Source organism: Schistocerca gregaria, chromosome 3 (assembly GCF_023897955.1).
Source record: "Schistocerca gregaria isolate iqSchGreg1 chromosome 3, iqSchGreg1.2, whole genome shotgun sequence".
NCBI classification, from domain to species: Eukaryota; Metazoa; Arthropoda; class Insecta; order Orthoptera; family Acrididae; genus Schistocerca; species Schistocerca gregaria.
This window is the reverse complement of record NC_064922.1, coordinates 778078251-778094912: the sequence shown is the minus strand read 5'-3', so window position 1 is coordinate 778094912 and position 16662 is coordinate 778078251.

Here is a 16662-nt window from a genome sequence, read left to right as displayed (position 1 = left end):
ATGGACTATCAGCTCGGACATCGTGGCTGCGGTTACCCTTGGCGCTGCACCACAGACAGGAGCGCCTGCGATAGTGTACTCAACGACGAACCTGGGTGCACGAATGGGGAAAACGTCGGGTGAATGCAGGTTCTGTTTACAGCATCATGATGGTCGCATCCGTGTTTGGCGACATCGCGGTGAACGCACATTGGAAGCGTGTATTCGTCATTGCCATACTGGCGTATCACCCGGCGTGATGCTATGGTGTGCCATTGGTTACACGTCTCGGTCACCCCTTGTTCGCTTTGAAGGCATTTTGAACAGTGGACGTTACATTTCAGATGTGTTACGACCCGTGGCTCTACCCTTCATTCGATCCCTATGAAACCCTACATTTCAGCAGGATAACGCACGTCCATATGTTGCAGGTCCAGTACAGGCCTTTCTGGATACAGAAAATGTTCGACTGCTGCCCTGGCCAGCACATTCTCCAGATCCCTCACCAATGGTAAACGTGTGTTCAATGGTGGTAGAGTAACTGTCTCATCACAATACGCCAGTCAGTACTCTTGATGAACTGTGGTATCGTGTTGAAGCTACATGGCAGCTCTACCTGTACACGCCATCCAAGCTCTGTTTGACTCAATGCCCAGGCGTATCAAGGCCGTTATTACTGCCAGAGGTGATTGTTCACGGTAGTGATTTCTCAGGATCTATGCACCCAAATTGCGTGAAAATGTAATCACATGTCAGTTCTAGCATAATATATTTGTGCAATAAAAACACGTTTATCATCTGCATTTCTTCTTGATGTAGCAATTTTAGTGGCCAGTAGTGTACAATATCACAGAAGGAACATCCAGCTACTCGTAGCTCTATTACACAACCTCGTTCAAACTCAGTGAGGTGCTGATAATGGCGTCTCTATCGCCTTAAGAGAATTCTTGACTAACATCAACTCATCACGTTCAGTCTCAAATGTAGCTAACTCTCACGATTGTTATCATGTATTTGGAGTAACCCTGATATGCATCCTCATAATGGTGCTACTTGCACCACTCTCATTCACGCGGTATTTGGAAAGACGTCATTTTTCAGGTGTAGAAACATGCCTACCAACTCTCGTTTAACTCGTATATCTCCTTCTTGCTGTAGCGACTTTTCTTTCGCCGGTGGCCGGCCAGTGTGGCCGAGCGGTTCTAGGCGCTTCAATCTGGAACCGCGCGATCGCTACGGTCTCAGGTTCGAATCCTGCCTCGGGCATGGATGCGTGTGATGTTGTTAGGTTAGTTAGGTTTAAGTAGTTCTTAAATTCTAGGGGACTGATGACCTGAGATGTTAAGGCTCATAGTGCTCAGAACCATTTGAACCATTTGAATCTTCCATCGGTGTATTTGAAGATGTGCTTAATTTTAATGACATTGGCGAATTCGACCGCGAGATAAGTAAAATTTGCCACTCAGGGCCAGAGGAGTAACTAGCGCGGGGACTTCGAGGTTAGAAATTGTCATTGTTTATCTTCCACTGCTAACAAGTTAAGGCCGTGTGCTTCTTACGGGTCAGCTAATATGGCATAAATTTCAAATGCCACTAATGTAGAATCGTGAATTCAAATTATAGATACGGTCATCTTCAAACGCAGTATTGTAGCAAGGCATGTGAAATTAAATTAACGTTGTTGTAATACGGCGCAGTGAGTAGAAGAAAAACGACATTCAAAGCATTTAGTACATATTTGTCATCTTATTGAATAATGCATTTAAATGTAAGTACAATTGCTGTTGTTAGTCAATTAATCGTCTGCTCACACAACACAACACTTTGCCAGGGAAGCACACTGTCGAAACTTTGGTATCTCTGAGGGTGGCAGCATTCTCAAACAGAGAACAGTCGACACGAAGTGTTCCGAAGAGTCCTGACTTCGAGCAATGAGTGTTTGGGGGTCGGCAGCAAACTTATCGTGTCCTTACTGCAATTGTAGTTGCTATGCAACCGTGGTCTAGCGGTAGCGTCTTTGTTTCGTAATCATAACGTCTTAGTCAGGAAATCGAAAGTCGCCACGTTTAAATTTTGATTAATAGTCAGCATTGGCGGCCGAAGACTTCCGCTATAAGAAGTCACCCTCATTCTGCCAACCGCCGTGTCAAAGAGGGCGGAGTAGCGGTTGGAGACTCAAAGCATTCTCTTGTCCTTGGGGTAGGAAATTTCCGGTACAGGGGGAAGAATCAGTGATGATCATCGGCGTGAGGATGTAGAAGGCTATGGAAACCACTGCTTCAAAGAAACATAACGTGTAACCACAGGACATAAGGACTGTAACTGAAAAAGCGTCATGATGATCTCTCTCTCCACTGCCAAAAATTCCGGAATAGTTCCCCATTCGGATATCCGGGAGGGGACTTGTCAAGGGGAGGTGCCCAAGAGAAGAAAATTGAATAAACAACAAGAGGATAACATTCTACGAGCTGGGGCATGGAATATCATAAGTTTGGAGGTGGTAGGGAAGATATAAAATCCGAAACGGAAAATGCTAAGGCTCAGTCTAAATATATCAGGGGCGAGTGAAATGAAATAGAAATAAAACAAGGATTTCTGGTCAGTCAAGTATGGCATAATATCAACACCAGCAGAAGATGGTATAACAGAACTAGGGTTCGTTATAAATAGAAAGGTAGGAGAGAGTTACTGTGAACGGTTCAGTAAAAGCGTTTTTCTAAGCAGACTCGACAGCAAACCAAAGTCGACAAGGATAGTCCAGATACACATGCTGACGTTGCTAGTAGAGGACGAAGAGATAGAAAAAAAGTATATAAGAATAGTGAACGGGTAATTCAGTACCTAAAGGAAGATGAAAATGTAATAGTCCTAAGGGATTGGAATGGAGTTGTATGGGAGGGAGTAGAAAAAAGCGTTATGGGTGAAGATGGACTTGGAAGTAGAAACGAGAGGGGAGAAAGAATAGTTGAGTTCTGCAATTAATATCAGTTAGTAACAGGGAATACTCTGTCAAAGAATCACAAGAGAAGGGGGTATATTTCAGAACAGCCGGGGGATAGGGAAAGATTTCAGTTAGATTACATCATGGTCAGACAGAGATTCCGAAATCAAATACTGAATTGTAAGACGTATCCAGGAGCAGGTATTGACTCAGATCACAATGCAGTAGTGACGAAGACTAGGCTGAAGATTAAGAGATTAGTCAGGAGGAATCAATACACAAGGAAGTGGGTCATGGAAGTACTAAAGAAAGACGAAATACGCTTGAAGTTCTCTTAGGCTATAAATACAGCAATAGCTGAGTAGGCAGAACAGTTGAAGAGAAATGGTCACCTCTAATCGGCAGTCACAGAAGTTGGAAAGAAAAATATCGGTACAAAGGAGTTAGCTGCGAGGAAACGATAGGTAAAAGAAGAAATACTTCAGTTGATCGATGAAAGAAGGAAGTAAACAAACGTTCCGTGATATTCAGGTATACAGAAATACAAGTCGCCGACGAATGCAATAAGTGGGAAGTGGAGAGAAGCTAAGACGAAATTGCTGGATGAAAAATATGGAGATATCGAAAAAGAAATGACTGTTGGAAGGAAGGATTCACTCGGATTTCCAAAGTGCTGACAGCAGTCTGCTAGCACAATGGCTGTGCGCATGAAGTTAAAAAGAAGCGGGTACAGCGGTAGAGCAGCTCGTCATAATCCGCCCTTTTTTGGAACAAAGCTAAGCGATGTTAGAGGTGATGTAAAGAGCGATGACACTGCACAGTGGATGACTGGAAACTAATTATTCGCCCCGTCCCCTGTGTCCTGTGACAATCCAATGGAAGGTATGGGTTTAGCGAATGCGTGGAGAACGTTAGCCGCCATCGTGTGTCGTGCAAACAATGATGTAGGAAGGAGGTTTTGTGCAGGATGGGAAGTGTTTTTCGTGATTACAGTGTGATCCCCATACTATCCTTGAGGACAAGTTCAATGTGGAAGGATATGAACTTACTTTACAGGATTGTGTGCTGCCTACAGTAGAGGATCAATCTTTTCTAATTTTTACTTTTTGTCTTTTTTTTAAGAAAAAATATTTTCTTTCCCTTTCCGCTGTGCTCTGTTCGACCATTTGGGTTATACATTTATTTATTCATTTTTCGCACTTTTACAGTTTAATAGTTTTATCTATTACTATTTCTAAAATATTCGTTTTATTCTTTTTTAGCTTACTATTTGGAATACATAGGTGATTACTACTTTTTGGCAGTATTGCATGACATATATCTTGACTATACACAACTTCCTTTGTTTAATGCAGAGGCTGGTTGCTCCAATTTTTATAATTAGTCTAACTTTTTATCTGATGGTTTTTTTTCCTCTTTTGTTTTTATTGATCTTATACTCTTTACTAGTACATTTTCCTTTGATAGGCGGAGGCTGGTTACTACAGTCTGTATGCTTATATTTTACCTACATTTGTTCTATCCAAGGATGCCAAAACCGTGCGGGTAACGTACGTTAAAATTTAGTTTTCTATTGTCTTTCATCCAGGTGCTGAGTCTTCCTCGTGTTCGGAATATGAGGTATGATTTGGTAGTATTTTCAGCCAAGATTTGGTTAGAGCGTATGTTCTGTTTGGAATTTCTGTTGACATGTGTTGTGATGGTTAGGGGGTTTTCCATGTCCAGTCTTGGTTGGACGATATGTTTCCTGTACCTCCCTCCCAGTTTGACTAAACGGGTTTTCAGGGGCCTATTTTGGAGGCTTCGTACACTTCGTAGCTTAGTGTCCTGCTGTGAAGTCTCCTGAAACTTCTACATAACTTAGCTTTCTGCTGTGGTTTTTGTCATACCTCTGAGGGGCTAGGGCTCCGTATTCTGTTACTGACATCACGCACTGAAGCGCCAAAGCGACTGGTATAGGTAAGCGTCTTGAAATACAGAGATATTTAAACAGGCGCAAATGTTAGATAGGTTAATGATGCTATAGTGGTAGGTTATCGAGACCTAAGCGAGTTTGAACGTGGTGTTATAGTAGGCAGACGAGCGATGAGACACAGCATCACCGAGGTAACGACGAAGTGGGGATTTTCCCGTACGATCATTTCGCGAGAGTACCGTGAATATCAGGAATCCGGTAAAACATCACATTTCCGACATCGATGCGGCCGGAAAATGATCCTGCAATAACGGGACCAACGACGACTGAAGAGAATCGTTCAACGTGACAGAAATGCAATCCTTCCGCAAATTGCTGCAGATCTAATGCTCGGCCGTCATCAAGTGTGAGCGTGCGAACCACTCAACGGAACATCATCTATGTGGACTTCGGAACCGAAGGCCTACTTGTGTACCCTTGATTACTGCACGACGCAAAGTTTTACGCCTCGCATGGGCCCGTAACACCGACATTGGACTTTAGATGACTGGAAATCAATATGCAGCCTGCTCGGACGATTCTCAAAATTGGTTCAAATGACTCTGAGCACTATGGGACTTAACTTCTGAGGTCATCAGTCCTCTAGAATTTAGAACTACTTAAACCTAACTGACCCAAGGACATCACACACTTCCATGCCCGAGGCAGGATTCGAACCTGCGACCGTAGCGGACGAGTCTCGTATCAAATTGTATCGAGTGGATGGACATGTACGAGTATGGAGACAACCTCATGAAACCATGGATTCTGCATGTCAGCAGGGGACTATTCAAGCTGGTGGAGGTTCAGCGATGGTGTGGGGCATGAGCAGTTAAGTGATATGGGACGTCTGATACGTTTAGATACGACTCTGACAGGTGACACGTAAGTAAGCGTTCTGTCTGATCGCCTGCATCCATTCATGCCCATCGTGCATACAGACGGAATTGAACAATACCAACATGTTCAGAATTTCTACAGAGTGGCTCCAGGAACACTCTTTTGAGTTTAAGCACTTCCGCTGGCCACCAAATTCCCCAGACATGCACACTGTTGAACATACATGGGATACTGTGCAACGTGCTGTTCAGAAGAGACCTCAACCCCCGGGTACTCTTACGGATTTATTGACAGCCCTGCAGGATTCATAGTGTCAATTCCCGCCAGCACTACCGTCAGACATTTTCGAATCTATGACACATTGTGTTGAGCACTTCTGCGTGCTCGCGGGGACGTACCCGATATTAGGCAGGTGTACCAGTTTCTTTGGCGCTTCAGCGTATATGTGTTACAGGTGTGCAATGCCGTTCTGACGCTGCATCTACGATATCTGCCTCGCACTTGTTTGACACCTAATCTTATTTAATACGTACTGCTTGCAGAGTTTCGAGCTGCTTGACATAATGGAAGCCTATATGACTTGCGTTGTCGCTGAATGGCAGTGTAAGAGGAACAGTTCTGAGACAATGATTATTTGTATCAACAGCTGTGAGGCAACTGTTTGTGGGCAATACCGTTCCTCAAATGGACCGGCCTGCCCAGAGTGGCGACCTGAAACCAATGGAACACATTTGGGATGGATTAGAATATAGACTTCGCTCCTGACTCCAGCCTCCAAAATCACTATCCTCTCTGGCTTCGGCTCTTGAGGAAGAATGGGCTGCTATTCCTCCACCGACATTCAGACATTGGGATGAAAGTGTCTCCAACAGGGTTTAAATCACCACAAGGGGAGTGGAAGCCATATCCGTGAAAAATGTCCACTAATAAGCGTCTGGATGAATTTGATCGGATGGTGTACGAGAGCGTGTATACATTCGAAAGACAAATGGAGTTCCCCTTCCTCCTTCGGCCACTTTGGCGGTGCCACGGTCACGTGTAGGTGGGACGTGTGATGGGAGGTTCATTCTGGGTATGGAGTGTGGCGCTGTTTCAGAGGCGTGAGTCAGGGAGGGCACAAGTTGGGCGCCACGAGGGACGTCGCTTTGTCTGCCACGCTGAGCTGGAGAGGTCGTCAGCCCGCGCCGCGGGACTCATTAGCGAACTCCGGCACCGAGCACGAGGGGAAGCCGTCTGCAGCGAGCGACCTAGGAGTCAGGTGGGACTGCAGAACACGCCGGCCGTCCCGTTACTCTGCTGCGGCCGGGGAGGTACTAATGGCTGCCGTGAGAGGTCTCGACTGAAGCAGAAATCTGTTGCCGTATTGTCTGTACAAGGTCAATAATTCCGGATGAACTTTAATTAAAATATGCAAAACAAGTTCTTCACTGAAAATGGCACTTCACTACGTAATAGGGGAAACACTTTGTGCTTATTATCTACTAAAAACAACGTCGGAGTAACTGAGAGAGAGCACGGTTTATATGCTAACAGAAATGGAAAGAACGCTTTTACCGAACGCTACTAAACTGATACTCCAGTATTTCCACGTCTGTGACCCATTTTTACTAAAGTTTCATGTTTATAAGGACTTATTTCCTATGGGGGAGAGTGTTGTAACTAGGGCGGAGTGTGCCTAAGGATCCATGGTGTTTTTTGGTTGTCACTTCACTCTAAGGACTGAGTACAGAATCACATGAAGTAATGCTTACTAGAGACGAGTTTCTGCTTTGTGCAGGATTTGTAAGTAATTACCGTCTTACACTTTTAAGTGGCACACAATACAAAAAAATCACAGTACCGAAAAACAGCTAATGTAGACTAATGAAATTTAGGGAATACTTTTGTGTAGGTAACATATTTAAGTGATCACCATTCCCAAAACACACTGCGAGGTAAGCCATTGCAAACGTGAAATATTACTTCATTAGTGACCGGTGTAGCCGCCAGAATGTTGAATACAAGCATGCGTGCATTGTGTTGTTCAGGTGCTGGATGTCAGTTTGTGGGATGGAGTTCCATGTCTTTTGCACTTGGAGGGTCAGCAGAGGGACCGTTAATGCTGTTTGTGGATGACGCTGGAGTTGTAGTCCGATGTTGTCGCATATGTGATCGATTGGATACAGGTATGGTAATCTAACAAAGCTGTTTCACACAGGAAGACCGCACGGCAGTTCCTTCTCTAAATCCTCGCACAAACGAAAAAATGGCTGACATCGAAATAAGTGTCCAAGGAATAGAAAAGCAACTGGAATCACTCAACAGAGGAAAGTCCACTGGACCTGAAGGGATACCAATTCGATTCTACACAGAGTACGCAAAAGAACTTGCCCCCCTTCTAACAGCCGTGTACCGCAAGTCTCTAGAGGAACGGAAGGTTCCAAATGATTGGAAAAGAGCACAGGTAGTCCCAGTCTTCAAGAAAGGTCGTCGAGCAGATGCGCAAAGCTATGGACCTATATCTCTGACGTCGATCTGTTGTAGAATTTTAGAACATGTTTTTTGCTCGGGTATCATGTCGTTTTTGGAAACCCTGAATCTACTCTGTAGGAATCAACATGGATTCCGGAAACAGCGATCGTTTGAGACCCAACTCGCTTTATTTGTTCATGAGACCCAGAAAATATTAGATACAGGCTCCCAGGTAGATGCTACTTTCCTTGACTTCCGGAAGGCATTCGATACAGTTCCGCACTGTTGCCTGATAAACAAAGTAAGAGCCTAAGGAATATCAGACCAGCTGTGTGGCTGGATTGAAGAGTTTTTAGCAAACAGAGCACAGCATGTTGTTATCAATGGAGAGACGTCTACAGACGTTAAGGTAACCTCTGGCGTGCCACAGGGGAGTGTTATGGGACCATTGCTTTTCACAATATATATAAATGACCTAGTAGATAGTATCGGAAGTTCCATGCGGCTTTTCGCGGATGATGCTGTAGTATACAGAGAAGTTGCAGCATTAGAAAATTGTAGCGAAATGCAGGAAGATCTGCAGCGGATAGGCACTTCGTGCAGGGAGTGGCAACTGACTCGTAATATAGACAAATGTAATGTATTGCGAATACATAGAAAGAAGGATTCTTTATTGTATGATTATATGGTAGCGGAACAAACACTGGTAGCAGTTACTTCTGTAAAATATGTGGGAGTATGCGTGCGGAACGATTTGAAGTGGAATGATCATATAAAATTAATTGTTGGTAAGGCGGATACCAGGTTGAGATTCATTGGGAGAGTCCTTAGAAAATGTAGTCCATCAACATAGGAGGTGGCTTACAAAACACTCGTTCCACCTATACTTGAGTATTGCTCATCAGTGTGGGATCCGTACCAGATAGGGTTGACGGAGGAGACAGGGAAGATGCAAAGAAGAGCGGCGCGTTTCGTCACAGGGTTATTTGGTAACCGTGATTGCGTTACGGAGATGTTTAGCAAACTCAAGTGGCAGACTGTGCAAGAGAGGCGCTCTGCATCGCGGTGTAGCTTTCTCGCCAGGTTTCGAGGGGGTGCGTTTCTGGATGAGGTATCGAATACATTGCTTCCTCCTACTTATACCTCCCGAGTAGATCACGAATGTAAAATTAGAGAGATTGGAGCGCGCCCGGAGGCTTACAGACAGTCGTTCTTCCCGCGAACCATACGCGACTGTAACAGAAAAGGGAGGTAATGACAGTGGCACGTAAAGTGCCCTCTGCCACACACCGTTGGGTGGCTTGCGGAGTATAAATGTAGATGTAGATGTAGATGAACATGTCGACACTCTGTAAAGCATGTTGGGATACAGCGGTATATGGGCGAGCGTTATAGTGTTGGAAAACACCCACTGGAATGTTGGTCTCGAATGGCAGCAGAAGAGGTCAAATCACCAGACTAACATACAAATCTGCTGTCAGGGTGTGTGGAATAACCACGAAAGATCTCCTGCCTTCATACGAAATCGCACACCAGCCTGTAACTCCAGGCGTTCGTCCAATGTGTCTAACATGCGGACAGGTTGGTTTCGGGTCCTAGACTGACCCCCTATATAAAGAACACACAGCCATCACTGGCGCCGAGGAGAACCAGCTTTCATCAGAAAGCACAACGGACCTCCACCCTGCCCTCCAATGAGCTCACGCTTGATAAGGGTAAGAACTATCCTTGAACTAACCGATTTTAACAATTCGTTGTGTCACTGTGGTGCTGTCAAACTGCTGCTGCAGATCCATTGCGATACGCCAGGGCTACACTCCAAACTCGATGGTTTTCCCTCTTTGTAATAACAAGTGGTCGTCTCAAGCTCGACCTTCTTGCGACTGTACACTTCTGTAACCACCGCTGCCAGCAATCATGAACAGTGGCTACTTTCCTGCCGAGTATATCTGTAGTATTACAGAAGGAACATCCAGCTTCTCGCAACCCGCCAGTTATTTATGTACACACAACAAAAAAGCTTTTGCATCACCTCGGTTCCCAGAGTTCCGGAACCTGTACAGAAAATTGGAATTGAGATCAACATAAACATCAATTCCACTCTTTTTATTGTTCAGGAAAACCACACGTTGCATGTTGTACCACCATGCAGCGAGACCTTCAGAGGTGGTGGTCCAGACTGCTGTACACACAGGTACCTCTAATACCCAGTAGGACTTCCTCTTGCCTTTATTCGTCGTGGCATACTATCCACAAATTTATCAAGGCACTGTTGGTCCAGATTGTCCCACTCCTCAACGGCGATTCGGCGTAGATCTCTCAGAGTAGTTGGTGCGTCACGTCGTCCATAAACAGCCCTTTTCAATCTATCCCAGGCACGTTCGATAGGGTTCACGTCAGGAGAACATGCTGGCCACTCTAGTCGAGCGATGTCGTTATCTTGAAGGAATTCATTCACAAGAAGTGCTCGATGTGGCCGCTAGTTGTCCTCCATGAAGACGAATGTCTCGCCAATATGCTGCCGATATGGTTGCGCTATCGGTCGGAGGATGGCATTCACGTATCGTACAGTCGTTACGGGGCCTTCCGTGACCACCAGCTGCGTACGTCGGCCCTACATAATTTCATCCCAAAACAGCAGGAAACCTCCACCTTGCTGCACTCGCTGGACAGTGTGTCTGAGGCGTTCAGCCTGACCGGGTTGTCTCCAAACACGACTCCGACGATTGTCTGTTTGAAGGCATATGCGACACTCATCGAAGAAAATGTGATGCCAATCCTGACCGGTCCATTCGGAATGTTATTGGATCCATCTGTGTCGCGCTGCACTGTGTCGTGGTTGGAAAGATGGACCTCTTCATGGTTGTCCGGAGTGAAGTTGCGCATCATGCCTCCATGCATCCTACTGCGCACAGTTTGAGTGGTAACACGACATCCTGTGGCTGCATGAAAAGCATTATTCAACATGGTGGTTGCTGTCAGGGTTCCTCCGAGCCATAATACAGAGTTAGCGGTCACACACTGCAGTAGTTGCCCTTGGGCGGTCTGAGCGAGACATGTCATCGAGAGTTCCTTTCTCTCTGTATCTCCTCCATGTCCGAACAACATCGCTTTGGTTCACTCCGAGGCACCTGGACACATCCCTTGTTCAGAGCCCTTCCTGGCACGAAGTAACAATCGCGGTATTGACCGTCTAGGTACGGTTGAACTACAGACAACAGGAGCTGTGTACGTACCCCCGTCCTGGCGGAGTGACTGGAACTGATCGGTTGTCGGACCCCCTCCGTCTAATAGGCGCTGTTTATGCATGGTTGTTTACATCTTTGAGCTGGTTTAGAGAGATCTCTGAATAGTCACAGGGTCTATGTCTGTGATACAATATTCACAGTCAACGTTTAAGTTCAAGAGATCTGGGGACCGGGGTGATGTAAAACTTTTTTTAATGTTTTTATATAGAGAATAAGAGCGGTGCTGTTAAATTCGCTTGGCATTCTGGACGATACCCTTACTTCTGATGACAACTTGTAACCGGTGTTTCATAATGCTTCTGATTACTTTGATTTCACTTACTGAATACTCGTGTGTAGTTGAGTAATAATGTAACAGGTGGACTATTAAATGCAATACTGGCATGATTCTCTCGACTGCAACGCTGTTATCATACATTCGTCGCTATGGAAATGACTATGTATCTTGGAACATGTTTTCACATTTCGAGAACGCTTAATTTACCGGAGTACGTTTGCATATACAAAGTGAAGACGTCATTTAAAAAAGAAAGAAAGAAAATATATTAAACTTCTGTTACAGAGATGACTAGATGCGAAAGTCTGAAAAGCGTGTCGCGGAACAACACCCTCTTCTGTAGAAGAAAACCTAATCCTACAAGCGAAGATTAGTGTGAATACGCAACGGCTGTTGCGTTTGCCTAACCTCACTGGAACTTTTTAGATGCATCTCGCAACATAGCAAGCCCAGAGGTCGTGCAAGTGCAATGATTTGCTGACTTTGACAAAGGGCTAATAACTGGCATTAGACCATGGGAGTATTTACTGACATGTCACACAGACAGTTGGCTGTAGGTCAATGGTTGCAGAACGCATGTTGACAAGGTGGTCTCAGCATGACAGTGTGACAGGAAGTGTGGGCAGAGGTCCTTGCGGAAGGACTACACAATGAGGTGACCGTGAGATAGTTAGCCTCTGAGGCGTTGATAGACGGCCTGAAATGTGGGGAGAGTGTACAAGCAGGATGTCACTGTTTTATGTTGACAATAGATTACGAAGACGTGGGTTGAGATCTCGAGCTGCCATGTGTCGTTTGCCGCTTACACGGTCCACAAACAACAGAACTGAGACATGGGGTTTAGTCAGAGGCAGCTGGGACACTTAGTGGCGTTCGGTGGTGTTGAATGGTGAGCCTTTTTCTGTTTATGGCAACCAGAACGACATCAACATGTCCGTAGACGACTACGAGAAAGATCACGGGAAGCAGTGATTCTTGGAACGCTGGAGCGTTGAAGGAGGACACTTGATGACAGAATCATGCTGTGTGGAACTGTTGGATATCGCAGCAGGATAGATATGATGATTTCTGAAGGAAGGCTCAATGCTCGCCAATAGGTGACGAGGACGTTCAAAATGGCTCTGAGTACTATGGGACTTAACATCCATGGTCATCAGTCCCCTAGAACGTAGAACTAAAACCTAACTAACCTAAGGACAGCACACAACACCCAGTCATCACGAAGGAGAGAAAATCCCTCACCCCGCCGGGAATCGAACCCGGGAAGCAAGAACGCTACCTCACGACCACGAGCTGCGGACGACGAGGACGTCGAAGGCCGTTGTCATAGTCCTCCTGATCAGGGTACACGAATAAATGGTACATCCTAGCAAGATATGTAGTTTCCACTTGGATGGTCTTAATTTTACTAACTGAAATACCTATATCGGTGGTGCTAATCCATGTCCTGGTACTTGTTTTAAAATTCATTGTTTAGTTACCAATCGACTGGATGATCTAGAGCATGGGTGGGCAATCGGTGGCCGAAGTGCCCAATCTGGCCCTCAACTGGTTTACGTCCAGCTCTTGGAAGAAATTCAAAAATGGTTAAAATGGCTCTGAGCACTATGGGACTTAACATCTGAGGTCATCAGTCCCCTAGAACTTAGAACTACTAACTGACCTAAGGACATCACATATATACACGCCCGAGACAGAATTCGAACCTACGACCGTAGCAGTCACGAGGTTCCAGACTGAAGCGCCTAGAACCGCTCGGCCACACCTGCCGGCAGGAAGAAATTTGTGGAGGGAGCGAGGAACTGAAGCATTTAAGTTTTTGAGACATCAATTGTAAAACGTCTGAAGTAAAGAAACAATGTCCACGACGCGTAAATAAATGTATCACATCGGAGCATTACCACATAACCATTAAGGTCACGGGCGCTATAGTTTCGACTTCTCTCGCTAACTGCGCTGCTGTCGTTTCACGTGAGGGGGCGGACCGCGAACTTGAGTAAGTATGTGAATCAGGCAAACGGCTCACCAAAGCTTGTCCATCTCACATCTAGTGAGAACGGTACGAATTCTACCTGCTTCTCCTGAAATTACTATTTTATTACATCGATAAATATTAGATACTTCAGAAGTAGATCTCCAAAACATATTTAAGCTGCAACATCAAGTTACGATAATAAAAAAAGGTAAAAGGTCCTAAGTGGTTCACTTCATTGTTGATTTTATACTATTCTGTGTTTTAGAATTTGTGTTGTCTGCGTATTAAGCGACCACTGATGCTCCGAGAGAGGTACTGTTTGCTATACCCAGTTACTTATGTGTTCATCCTCGCATGCAAGATATAGATTTGTTGTTATCTTCAGTCCTGAGACTGGTTTGATGCAGCTCTCCATGCTACTCTAACCTGTGCAAGCTTCTTCATCTCCCAGTACCTACTGCAACCTACATCCTTCTGAATGTGCTTAGTGTAGTCATCTATTGGTCTCCCTCTACGATTTTTACCCTCCACGCTGTCCTCTAATGATAAATTTGTGATCCCTTGATGCCTCAGAATATGTCCCACCAACCGGTCCCTTCTTCTTGTCAAGCTGTGTCACAAACTCCTCTCCTCCCCTATTCCATTCAATACCTCCTCATTAGTTACGTGACCTAACCATCTAATCTTCAGCATTATTCTGTAGCACCACATACCGAAAGCTTCTATTCTCTTCTTGTCCATTTCCATGTTTCACTGCCATACATGGCTACACTCCATAAAAATACTTTCAGAAACGACTTCCTGACACTTAAATCTATACTCGATGTTAACAAATTTCTCTTCTTCAGAAATAGATAGCGGACTTGTTTGTTTAGTAAATGATATGAAATCATAAGATAAATTCAAATCCAACATTCAAATGTTTACTAATTTTTTATTGATCACCTCGCTCCATTTAAATTACTAGCATACCTACTTTAGTACAGACTTGACGGATAATGCTAGAGCCAACACTGCAGTCAGGAGACTTCTCGACTGGCCTGCTTCTTCCCGAGATTTGTTACCTATAATGCATATTCAGGACGAGATAGGGAGAGGTAGCCTTTCATACTTTCATGAACTGACACAACGTGTGTTTTAGGCACGGCAAGAAATTCCTCAAGGTGCCATTCTGAGCCTGTTTTCTTCCATTGCACTATTAGTACAAGATCATATTTGCGCGCCCTTGCTGGGTACACCTCATACTGATGATGATGGACATGAGTTGCGAATGGCTTTAAAGCTTAATCATTTCATATCCATTACGTGATAAATAAATCAACAAATATTGATGAATGGTGGAGAGTGGCTTCATTGTGTAACAGTTTACATTTTAATCAGAATACATTCCTGCAATCGCCTCTAGAAGCTACAGTTCACTCCGTCCAAAACTGACTGCTCTACGATCTCAACAGCTGGATGGCGGGGTTGGGAGAAGAACCAGATAAGGGATACTAGAAAAACGGGAAACTCTGCGTGCCGGACGCTGTGGCTGAGCGGTTCTAGGAGCTTCAGTTCGGAACCGAGCTGCTGCTACGGTCGCAGGTTCGAACCCTGCCTCGGGCATGGATGTGTGTGATGTCCTTAGGTTAGTTATGTTTAAGTAGTTCTAAGTCTAGGGGACTGATCACCTCACATGTTAAGTCCCACCGTGCTTAGAGCCATTTGAACCATTTGAAACTCTCCGTCCATGGATAAATATGTTTAGTGGTAGCTTATTCCGACAAATTTCACTTCCTGACGAAAACTAAATAAATAAAATAAATAAATGAAAATGAAATTAAACGTAGCACCCAACAGGGGAGACGGACATGGAATGAAACGTGAAGGTTAGAGACGGTATCTGATCTTATTTAAATGTTCATGAAATCGAATAAAATGTACAATGGATTTCAGGATATGAATCTAACTGTCACTATGAAGTTGCGCCTCTTTTCGTCTGAATGTACGAGGGCGTGCTGAAATGCAATTCTTCCGAATTTTTTATATATAAACTCTTCATGAAAATTATTGGCAGTCTGCATCTTTATTCATCACAGATTTACTCAACATCTTTACGATGAACACATTTCTCACAACGAGAGGTCTGCAGAATGTTTGACTTTGTCGACGGAGCCACACTCGCAAGGCCACTTGCCCAGCGTCATCGACATCAAAGTGAAGCTCTCGAAGGTGTTCTTTAAGTTTTGGAAACAGCTGAAAGTCGGACTGTATGGAGGATGATCGATGACGGTGAACCCAAGGCGTCCGATTGTTGCAGATGTCGCAGAGCTTGTGTGCGGTCTGGCATTTTCGTGCTACAAGAGACGGTATTACGTGTGTGGACGAAGTTTTCTACGGTTAGGAACTCCATTACAGCACGCTGTTTCTCACCCGCCGACATACACACCAGCATGTTACACGCTACCATTCGGAGCACTCTAGCGGAAGAGGGCTGCAAATATGTAGACATGAAGAATAACGTTTTAGAATGTTAATAACGTATGTTTTATTTAAAAAGGTTTAAGAGTTTCCACGAGAAAAATTGGGTGGTATTATTTTTCAGCACACCCTCCTAAACACTGATTCCACTGGTAAGGGTGTTGTAAACCATTGTATCCTCTCCTGAGAAAACTCTCCTCAGAATATGTAAATGGAAGTTAGTCACCCTACCAGACCTGTTTTTGAGTTACGCTCTTACTTCATATTAGAACATGTTTTCTAACTGTTGGTGCTTGATGTTCTGCATATCGTGGATGGCGTGGAGTTGACGACCGAGCTGGACCCACAGATGTGCTATCAGGGACAGATCTGGGGATCTTGCTGGCCACAGAAGTTCCTCATCTTCACGCGGCCACTTTATACAGACATGTGGAATTGTGGACGACCGTTGTCCTGTTGAAAAATGTCACGACGATACTGTCACAAGAGAGACACAGGAGAGGACACACCATCTCCGTGACGTATTGTTGTGCTGTA